This window comes from Panthera pardus, unplaced genomic scaffold (assembly GCF_024362965.1).
Source record: "Panthera pardus isolate Hobbes unplaced genomic scaffold, ASM2436296v1 HiC_scaffold_17, whole genome shotgun sequence".
In the NCBI taxonomy this organism is placed as follows: Eukaryota; Metazoa; Chordata; class Mammalia; order Carnivora; family Felidae; genus Panthera; species Panthera pardus.
Window position 1 is genome coordinate 92,905,465 of NW_026526732.1, and position 10,040 is coordinate 92,915,504.

The following is a 10,040-nucleotide window of genomic DNA, read 5'->3' on the forward strand; positions in this document are numbered from 1 at the left end:
CCCAATATAGGGCTTGAACCCATGAACCATAAGATCATGACCTGTGAAATCAGGAGTCGATGCTTAACTGACTGAGCCACCCAGGCACCCCAATGGAGAAATATTTCTTACTAATTAGAACACTCAATATTTTTAAGATGTCATTTCTTCCCAACTTGTTTTCTCCCCGACTTGATCTATAGATTAAAAACAATACCACTCAAATCTCAGCAAAGTTTATATACATAATAGGGCTTATTATATACACATATAGTTGTATATATTCTTCCTTAAGCTAGCAATGCATATACATATGATATATATATATTTACATATATATATTATATATATTTACATATATATAACATATATATATAGCAATGCATATACATATGATACATATATTTACATACATATATATTTACATATATATGTGTATATGTATATATATACACACATATATACATATACATATATATATATTAAATGAACCAAGTTTTTTTTTTTTAATTTTATTTGCAAAAGGCAGTAAAAACATATATACAGGACATATGAAATTCCAATGCCATCAGTAGGACCCAACTCCTGCAGTTTACCTGTGTGGAGTCTTTGCCAAAGGCTGGTCTGCAAACAGGCAGGCAAGCAGGATGAAAGCATTCCTTTGATTGCTAGAATTTCTTGCAATAATAATAATAATTAAGGGAATCTTCCTTTAGCTGGATACTGCATAAATAGGCAACACAGCTAATCAAAATGTAAACATATGGTTTTCTGACACTGGTATAGCAATTCAAAACTAGTTGCAACCAGAATAATTTCTAAGTTATCCTACTATAGGGATTCTTGTACTTTGCTTCTCTGCTGCATGATCCCTATGAATCTTCTCCCAGTCATCATCTTCTCGACCTTAATCAAATGTCTCAGGGTGTAATTTGTCTTTGGGGCATTCTTCAAAGTAACTGTGAACATATTTTCCCACAAACCACCCTGTGTATTCTTCAGGCATCTTGCATCCCAGGCCATTATATTGTACGTTGTAGTGGTGCTTTAACCAGTAGTAGAGGTAGTGGATATTGTAGTCACATATCCAAGGGTATCTCTGAGCCACAAGAGTTGCAAAAAATACAAGTCTTCTAATACACAACAATCATAGTTTTGTAGACTTTTGTTTGATAATTCTAACTCTTCTAAATGTGTGAATCCTAAAAAAGCACCAGTATCTATGAATTCAATACCATTGCTGCTGAGGTTTAATTTTTTTAGCTCATGAATATCTTCAAACTCCTTGGGTCAAAGCTGGTTGATTTCATTGTATGACAAGTCAAGTTTAACAATGTCTGGAGGGATATTGTTTGGAACTTTCTTCCACTCTTTCTGTTTGCAGTCCAGCGTTTGTATGGGAAACATGTAATTGTAGCAAAGAGAAGAGTCTACCTCGGGCTTGATGACTGGGGGTCTCCCTGACATTGGGGTTTCAGGTCTAATTGTTCCCTTTCTTCTTCATTTCATAACTGTTCAAGGTTTATCTGAAGCAGCTTTTGATTTTTAGATCTTGTGGGCTTTCACACTTGGTGTAGTTCCCCAAATCCAGGTTTCTTGGAATCTGCAACATTGAAATAAGCATTTCCATCTCATGAGTACATGCCACGGGTTGTCATATATATATGACAGATAGATAGATAGATAGATAGATAGATAGATAGATAGATAGATAGATGAGTGATAGCAAGTTCCCCTCTAAAATTTAAAAATACCAAATCCATGACACCAAAGTAACGTGTGATCATGGGCTGATTAGTCATTAGTCCTTCGAGATGTCCCATTTGAGATAATAGTAGGATTGGAGTAAAGAATTGAAATGGCCCCAAAATAGGAATCAAATGCCAGGTAAAGTTCCAGTATAGAAACCCCCATGTTGAGATGAGCCCGGGGCAAGAAGAGGTACATGTTCAAGCAAGGATTGCTGGTTTCTCCAGGCTAGGTGATAATATACATGTTCAAGCAACAATACACACACACACACACACACACATATATATGTCTCATCTGTATGTCATATATATGACATATATATGTCATATATATTTGTCTCATATGTATGTCATATATATGTCATATATATGTCTCATATGTATGTCATTTATATGACATATATATAACATATAGCATATATATTTCATGTATATATGTCATATATATATATATATTTCACATTCCTACATTCCATTTTCAGAGATTAAACATTGAGAAACCTTGTTCACATGCATAACTATAGGGAAACAGAAGGAGGTTTTTTTTTTAAGTTTATTTATTTTGAGAATGGGGGGAGGGGCAGAGGGAAACTCCCAAGCAGGTTCAGCACCAGCTCAGACCCCACATGGTAATGGAACTCACAGTGAGATCACCACATGAGCTGAAATCAAGAGTCAGCCAGATAACCAACTCAGCCACCCAGGAACCCCTAGAAGGAGTTTTATTATACCAATATCACTCACTTCTTTAAACGCCTTCCAACAAATCTGCCAAAAATCACACCTTTATCAGTAATCAAAGAACCTGTTTTAATGATCTTTCGCCTAACAGACTATTAGCTACTCCTTCAGTTTTCTCTCAAGACAATATATATATGAATTATATATATTATATATATATGTGAAATTTATCACGTAGCCTTGAGAAACCAGCCATCCTTGCTTACCTCTTCTCACTCCCGACCATCTCAACATGGGGGTTTCTATACTGGAATCAAATATATATATATATACGTATACACACACATACACACACACATATATATATGTATATAAAACTATGTGTATATTACTGTACATAAAACAGATTTGCATACACATATATAATAAAATAATGGTCTTACATTATTTTATTATATATATGTATGCAAATCTGTTTTATGTACAGTAATTGGCTGTATCAAACAATCATACCAAAGCCTTCTACTGGTAATCTTCCTCAGATAGTTTCAAGTGAAATTTGGCATTTGTGTACTTCGTGGACTACCATACTTGAGACTTCGTTTCTGATTTTAGTTTTCAGGCCATGCACACAATTCAAAATATACACAAACTGGGTTAAGGCGATAGAAGTGGGCTGAAATAAAGCACGGGATTTGGAACAAGTAAACTGTGTATTTTGATTGCGTTATAGCCACAATGTGACCAGCAAGTGCTGTGCATGTCTCAGGGCTCTTTTACTGTAGTGTCAGGGGCTTCTGAACATCTAAAGTGATTGCGTGGTGGGTGGACAAACAGTGTATATGACCTGCTGGACGCTTAGCTGAGGGCTCATTTCTTCTCTACCTCTCTTTTCTTGGATTCTTGTTTCAGTCTGTCATCACCAAGGCAGCCTGGATTGCATCTTCCGCCAGGATGGAACAGTGCAGCTTCAGGAGGGGAAGGCAGAGCTCCTTGGCAATGTCTGAGTTCTTGATGGTCAGGGCTTCCTCCACTGTCTTCCCTTGTACCCATTCTGTGGCTAATGACACAGTTGCAGAACCCATTCTGTGGCTAATGAGGCAGTTGCAGAACCACAGCCAAATGTTTTAAACTTGGCATCCACAGTCGTCCCTTTTTCATCTACTTGAATCTGTAATTCCATCCAGTCACCACATGCTGGAGCTCCCACCAATCCATATCCAACATTTTTTGATGTCTTGTCAAGGGAGCGCACATTCCTCAGATTTTCACAGTGATCAACAACTGTCTTGTGATAGAGCCGGGTGGGAGCCGACAGCTGCCAAGCAGACAGATGCGGGCTTCAGAGCGGCAGGGCGGACCCTGCCCGCCTCAGAAGGTCGGCTCCAACCGCTGCAGTCTTGTGGGCTTGCGCCTGCACAGGCTAAGCAGAAGACAGTTATATTTTTTGTTTGTTTCTTTGTTCACGATTTTTGGTTTAAGTAAACACTTTTCCTGGTTCACACTGTTTCGTAGGGACTGTTTGAAACTAGACACATTCTTAATTCCCCATGGACTATACATACCTTTATTACCCCAACTGCAAACAATAAAAAACAAAATAATTTAAGCCTGTTGTCCTTGCTGGAAACAACATTTGTATGACATAGACTCCACACAAGAACTTCATAGTCATAGCTTCTCTGCCATTCAACAGAGTCCGTCTGTAGTCCCTCATGGTAATGTAGGGAAAATACCAACAAAGCACAACAGATGGGATGCAGAGAGGCGTACACACGGACCTGAGGACCTCGCACAGCAGTCATGAGCACGTGCTGAGGAGGACAGCCATTCCCACTGGCATGTTACTTTGCAGACCAAGGAAAGGACAGGCAGGTGATCAAATCAAACCCCTTGTTTTCAGGGAGCTATGTCTGTTGATGGTACTCGCTAGTGCATTCATATTATTCAGTCCTACAGTGGCTCCCATCAGCCCTTGCAGAGTCCCAAGAGAGGTCAGAGAATTCATGGCTGCACCAGCACTGGAGTTGGGGGTTGAAGCAGCCACTGGACTTACGAGGGCTCCTGGGGTGCTGCTCGTGGTGGACAAAGGGTTTGCTTGGTGGTGGTGGCTGAGGTCTGGGCCTTAGCTGCTGCTGCTGCCATCGTTGCCAGGTTCTGTAACTGCAGGGCATTCATACCAGCCATCTGCTGAATGCCACTGAACGCACCCAGGTTGCTGGAGGAGGTGGCCTGCTGCAGAGGCGCCAGGTACTGTGGGGTGAGTCTGCCCAGACTTGTCAGGTTCCCCCAGGCAGCAGTGTTGAACTGTTGCATCTGCCGTGCCAGCTGCTGTTGGAGGCGCCTTTGCTCTTTGTCCTTCTGAGTGTCTTCGAACTTGACTATGACGGGTGAGGAGCAGCCCTCCATGGTCTGAGACTGATGCATGGCTTTGATTGCATTCTGTGCCATTGCCCTTACAGAAAATGTGACAAACGCACAGCCTCGACTCAGCCCATCGGGTCCCGGGACAATCTGGCATTCTTCTATCTGGCCAAATGGAGAAAACATCACTGATATCATTCTCATTACATTTCTTCAAAACCATTCCTATGAACAATTTTCGGTCTTCCATGGCGTCTGACTTTTCGCTATCTGTAGGTTTCAGTTGAATGGGATGATATATCCCAGGTAAAGTTTTAATATTCTGCAGTGCATTCTGGGCCTCAAGTGCAGTTTTTCTTGTATAAAATGTTACCAAGCAACAACCTTTACTCTGGGGAGGGTTCTGACTCCAGTCGGGGAGGATGCTGATCTGGTAGATGGCTCCGTAAGGCTCAAAAAGTTCTCCCAGCTTCCTTTCCAACCAGGACCGGGGATCTGTCCAACAAACTTCTTAATGGGATCTGGGTCTGGTTGGTCTGAGTGATCCAAAGCACTTTTCATCTGTTGGCTGTGCTGTTAATTCTGTCAGGAATTAGCAGGCAGCCCTCAACCATCTTGTCAGGGAGAAAATCCAGCTTGAAGGCAGAAGTTGTGTGCTCAGCACGTGCTCTGCGCTCTGGTGCAGGATGGGGGGGAAAGGGGGCTTTTTTTTTTGTAAATTATCCAAAATGATTTCTTTATTGAGTTTACATAACTACATAGACTTCACAGTTCTATGGCATATTTATATTTAGCTACAGTCACAAATACATTTTAACATTCACAATGATGAGCATCATCATCACCATTCCAATAAACAAAACTTATGTATGAATAAAGAAAAATTATGTTGTAGATACTTGCCCCTTAAGGAAATATAGTATAACTCTTCACCCCTAAGTGTGGGATGTATATGGCTACTTCCTTCTAAAGGGTATACTTGATATGACTTAATGAAAATGAGTTTTGCTATCTTTATCCCTAATACTCCTATCACCAGTAAAATCGTGACAATACCATCAAACAAGCCCAAGTTGAAGGACAGCAACAAATACTTCTCAGAACTCTGGAGTTTATTAAAAAAAAATTGAAAACTAGGTGGCACAGTTGGTTAAGCATCCAACTCTTGGTTTTAGCTGGTCATGATTTGGTGGTTGCATGAGTTCAAGCCACATTTCAGCTCTGTGCTAGTGGTGGGGAGACTGGTTGGGATTCTCTCTCTCCCTCTCTCTGCCCCTGCCCTACTCACAATGTCTTGGTTTTTCTCAAATGAAATAAAACTTTAAAACAAAGACAATAAGTATAAGAAACTATCACAGTTTAGAGGAGCTAAGGAGATATGGCAACTAAATGTTCTTGTGTCCTGGATAAGGGGCTGTAACAGAAAAGAAAGAAAGAAAGAAAGAAAGAAAGAAAGAAAGAAAGAAAGAAAGAAAGAAAGAAAGAAAGAAAGAAAGAAAGAGAGAAAATGAAAGGAAAGAAAGAGGGGCACCTGGGTGGCTCACTTGGCTGGGCGACTGACTTCAGCGCTCAGGTCATGATCTCATGGTTTATGGGTTTAAGCCCCGCGTCGGGTCTGTGCTGACAGCTTGGAGCCTGGAGCCTGCTTCAGATTCTGTGTCTTCCCCTCTCTCTCCCCCTCCCCTGCTCACGCTCTGTGTCTGTCTCTCAATAATAAATAAACATTAAAAAAAATTTTTTTAAAGAAAAGGAAAGAGAAAAACATTAGGGAAAAACTAAGGAAATTCTCATAATATACAGACTTTAGATAATAATATTTTACCAACATTGGATAATTAACTATGACAAATGTATCATATTAATGTAAGATGTTAACAATAAAGGAAACTGGGTATGGAGTATATGGAAACTCTCTTAACTACCCCTGCAACTTTCCTATAAACTTCTATAAATTTTTTATAAGTCTAAAATTATTTTAAGAAAAAGAACCTATTAAATAATTGTTAAAGTTACTTCCTTCAAAAGAACTATGAGGCATATAGTTGTTTTTTCTTTGCAGTGTAACTTAAAAATAATATTAATATTGATGATGGATTAGAATGTGGATAACTAGGCATTTCTTATAATGCTGGCAAGTATCTAAATTAATAAGAGTATTTTTGAAGAACAACTTATGATATTAAAGGAAAGGCAGTGAAAACTTCAGTCATGAACAAAACGAACCCTAATTTGTTTATTTTCCATAGGGGAACACCACCAATAGAGAATTTCCTCTAAAAGGAATTGGGTTTCTAGAAGCTACAAAGAAGAAAGTTCGTAGTCTCAGTAGTAATTTATTATCAAGGATTTTTACTTCTTAGTGAAAAATGAGTTCATACATCCATACATAGTTAAAACAGGTTTTGTTGTTAGGACAGAGTCTTCAATTTAGGCTCAGTGAGCGTGTAGCATACTAGGGTTGCTAGAACATGCTGGATTGTTTAATACATAATTATTTATTAGCTTTGGCTTGGTAGAGACAGGTGCTGGAAATAAAGAGCCAAAATTGGATAATGAGTATAGGCTGTGCGCCACGCAATCACACTTTTTGGTTTTAAATTCCAACTATGTAATTTGCTAGTGCTGTGACCTTAGAAAAGTTACTTGTGCATGAGTTTTCAGTAAATATTAGCTATTGTATAAACTGAAATCTAAAATTATAGAATTCTCTTATCTCCATTTATTAATCTATCCTTTTTTTTCTATCAACACCCCAGACTTGCCTTCACATATTATGTGTCAGCCATTTAAGATTTCTTGTAATTTCTGGATTAAGCTACACTGTTCTTATTCTCATCTTTGTATATATTCTTCCTAAAGCCAAATGCACCTGTCCATATGTTTTATTTTATAATTATTTTACTATAATCCTTAATATGTTATAAAATTTGCTACTTCTCTATTTTCTCAATTAGGCAGGTTATATTGAAGCCAGACACAAAATTTCATTTTTTTCATATGTTCTAGGATTCAGAAAAGATCTGTCATGTTGTAGGCACTCAGTACAGACACTCCAGAACATTGCACTTTAATTATTGTTTGTATATCCTCCATCATTTCTTAGACCATGGTTTGACAACTGACATTTTAGTGGTTTGTATAAAATTAGCCTTGAAGGAATAATATGAAAAGGAAACAAAGCAGATGCACTCAATGCCATTCCTTGTATTTGTTTCCTAGGGATGACATAACAAATTACTACAAACTTGTGGCTTAAAACAATAGAAACTTTTTTGGTCACAGTTGTAAAGAAGAGAAATCTAAAATCAAGATGTCAACAGATCACACTTTCTCAATAGGTGCTAGGAGAGAATCCTACCTTTTTTTAGTTTCTAGAAGTTCCACATAGTCTTTGACTTGGAGTTGCATGACACCAACCTCCACCTCCTTCTTTACATGCCCCTCTTCCCTATGTGTCTTCTCTTCTTATAAGGAGACTTGTCTTTGAATTTAAGGCCCACCCGGTTAATTTAGGGTGAGCTCTTCTCAAAGATCCTTAACTTGGTTACATCTGCAAAAACCTTTTTTCCAAATAAGGTCATGATCACAGGTACCAAGTATTAGGACTTGGACATACTGTTTAGGGACCACAGTTCAACCTTTTATATCACCTCAAGGCAAGGTACAGTTGTATATTCCTGAATCTCTGCAAACACATTTGAATGAGAGAATTTCCAGATGAAAGGTAATATCACTATCAAACCAAGAATAAGCAGAACCAATACTTTAAATGTTATATTGCCTTCTATAATGGCTTTAGTTATATGCTAAATTTAAAATTATTTTATAAATTTAAATGTGTCCAGGTTTTAGGGTAATAGGGGTCACTAGGGAATCTCCCCACACAAGTATTTGTGTGGATAAAGAAAATGTGATATATACACATGCACATGCTCACACACAATGGGATATTACTGAGCCATAAAAAAAGAATGAAACTTTGTCATTTGCAACAATGTGGATGGAGCTAGAGTATAGTATGGTAAGCAAAATAAGTCAGTCAGAGAAAGACAAATATATGATTTCACTCATTTGTGGAATTTAAGAAACAAAACAGATGATCATAGGGGGAAAAAAGAAGCAAACCAAGATGCAGACCTTATAACTATAGTGAACAAACTTATGGTTACCAGAGGGAAACTGTGTGGGGGATGGGTGAAATAGGTGATGGGGATTAAGGAGTGCTCTTGTGATGAGCACCAGGTATTGTATATAAGTGTTGAATTACTGTATTGTACACCTGAAGCTAATATTATACTGTACGCTAACTGGAATTTAAATAAAAACTTTAAAAAAATAAATATTTGTGAAACACTTTATACACTATCAAGGTTTTCACTATTTTAAAAGTTTATGATCTTATAATTAACTTTAGTCAATGATCTCTATAATACAGGCATAGATACTTTAATAAAACATGTATATCAAGCTACATATACTTGAAAGAGAATGAAAAGAATAATATCTAAAATGACTGAGCTCTGTGATACTTATGCACTTTTTCCACCTCTTTATCTGTGGTTGTGGTTGCTTTTAGTCAGTAGGCCTTAATTTTATTGAAAATATTGAACTAAATTAGTTCTCATAAACCAACCATAATGAACTACTTCATGTGCTTAATTTTACTCAAATTTGAAAAATATGAACTCCATAATATAGACTCATGTATATATTACATATATGTATGTATGTGTGTGTGTATATATATATATATATATTTTTTTTTTCTTTCTTAGATGTCTTCCTGGATTTTCTGGAAAATTTTGTAAAATTAATATAAATGAATGTTCTTCATCACCATGTCTAAATGGTGCAAACTGTGGAGATCACATCAATGGATATATTTGCAAATGTCAACAAGGTAATTATTGAAAAAATAATAATGTGTATTTAATACATTTAAAAAATATGTTTATGTATGTGTGCATACGATTTCGACAATATCCTCAACCAATGACGTTAATTATCAACCAAGTTTTAAGCAATGAACACACTTAAAAAATATGAAATGGATGTTCTATGATGCTAGTAACCAATCACTTAGGCTATTAGCAGGAAATCCTAGTGTTTAGAGTATATCTTACTACAAGTGTTTTCTACATTTGTGTAAACTTCATAATCCTGATGTTTATGTCAGTTGTGCCTGGCACACAGCAGGTCCTTTATAAATGTTAGCTCTTATCAATATTGAAATCATTATTACCTCCAACAAGGGTCAGTATAGAG

At 37.3% G+C, this 10,040-nt stretch overlaps 3 pseudogenes; all 3 read right to left on the reverse strand.

Moving 5' to 3' along the window:
• Positions 1-802: 802 nt before the first annotated feature.
• Positions 803-1,644, reverse strand: LOC109248238 (leucine-rich repeat-containing protein 17-like; annotated as a pseudogene).
• A 1,637-nt stretch (positions 1,645-3,281) lies between these two features.
• LOC109248237 (iron-sulfur cluster assembly enzyme ISCU-like) lies at positions 3,282-4,216 on the reverse strand (annotated as a pseudogene).
• A 74-nt stretch (positions 4,217-4,290) lies between these two features.
• Positions 4,291-5,416, reverse strand: LOC109248236 (CUGBP Elav-like family member 2; annotated as a pseudogene).
• Between the last annotated feature and the right edge of the window lie 4,624 nt (positions 5,417-10,040).